We start from the raw sequence: 1,518 nt of genomic DNA, 5'->3' as shown, positions 1-1,518 counted from the left end.
CATGGTTTTAGTGGCACAGGGGTGCAGAGACAAGTGGGGGCCTTGGGTGACCACTGAGATGGTGGCTGGGTGTGCACACCACCTGTGGGAGGCTGCGGTGTTCAGTGGAGTTTGCAGAGAGGTAGTCTGTGTGTTCTGGACCAAATAGAGGGAAACAGTCTGAAGCTTCTCTCTGAGGTGGAGGTCTGGGTGCAGACAGATTCTTTCTTTGCTCTGACCCTCTGAAAAGTCGCAAAAAGCTGTCAAAGAACAAAAACCTCCAGAGAACAAAAACCTGAAAAACTGGTTTCCACAGAGCACAGCACCTTGATAGCTGGCAGGGCAACTCAACCCAAGAAAGATTGACAGGAAAACAATGCAACAGTCCCCTCCCCCAGAATATAAGCCAAAAGAACAAGAGGACAACCGCCAAAGGGTCCCCATAAAAATGTAAAACCCCAGCATCAGGGGAAAACAATATATTAAGCTCCCAGTATTGCCCCCAAACCTCTATATTTCATTGATAAAACTTTTCTCTATTTTTTAAATTCATTATCATGATTCTTTTAATTCTTTGAACCTATTTAACATTACAACTAGAGGTTTAATAAAACATATTCCATAATAATTTTTTAACTTGCACTTTTTTCATACATATACCTGTGTTTCTTTTTCTTTTTCTTTTCTTTTTAAAAAATATACATATAGATATAAGCCTCAAGGTAATCCTTTTTTTCCTATTCAATACTACCCCTATATATAAACCAGTTTTAATTTCCTGTATCTCTGGAAAGTTGAGTCCTTTAACAAAGTTAACAAGATACACCCAGGAAGAACTGAAATAACCTTCCTCGACCACATCAAGGGTTTATAACCACACCCATCTTATTCTTCTGTCAGTGTTTCTATTTGTTTTCGTTCTGGTATTATATAAATCTTATTCTTGGAGTTCATTTTGGCTGGGTTCTTCTTTTTTTTCTCGTCATTTACTTTTGTTAGGCTTATTGTTTGTTCATTATTGTTTATGTACCTTATAAATCTGACTTTTGAGATTCATTTTGGCAGAGTTTTCTCTCTGATTTTTTGTTCTCTTTCTCTCCCTTTTTCTTTTTTCTTTCTTTTTGGTGGGGACTTCTGATTGCTCTGAAAGTTTCCAGGGTGGACATTGCCTGGATTGTGGTTGATGTATTAAGCTATACATCCCCTCAACCACCTCTCATCAAAATGACTAGGAGGAGGAACATCTAATGGAGGAAAAATTCAGAGACTGTGTCCTCTTCCACAGAACTATTGGATATGGACATACACAAGATGTCAGAAAGAGAATTCAGGATAACAATTATCCAGGCAATGGCTAGGTTGGAGAAAACCATTAGTGACAATATAGAATCTCTAAGGGCAGAAGTGAGAGCCAACCTTGCAGAAGTTAAAAATTCTATCAGTGAGATCCAATCTAATCTAAATACTCTAACAGCTAGGGTAACTGAGGCAGAAGATAGAATTAGTGATCTAGAGGACAAACTGCTAGAGAAAAAGGAT

This window comes from Martes martes, assembly GCF_963455335.1.
Source record: "Martes martes genome assembly, chromosome: X".
Taxonomy (NCBI): domain Eukaryota; kingdom Metazoa; phylum Chordata; class Mammalia; order Carnivora; family Mustelidae; genus Martes; species Martes martes.
This window is presented reverse-complemented; position numbering follows the sequence as displayed.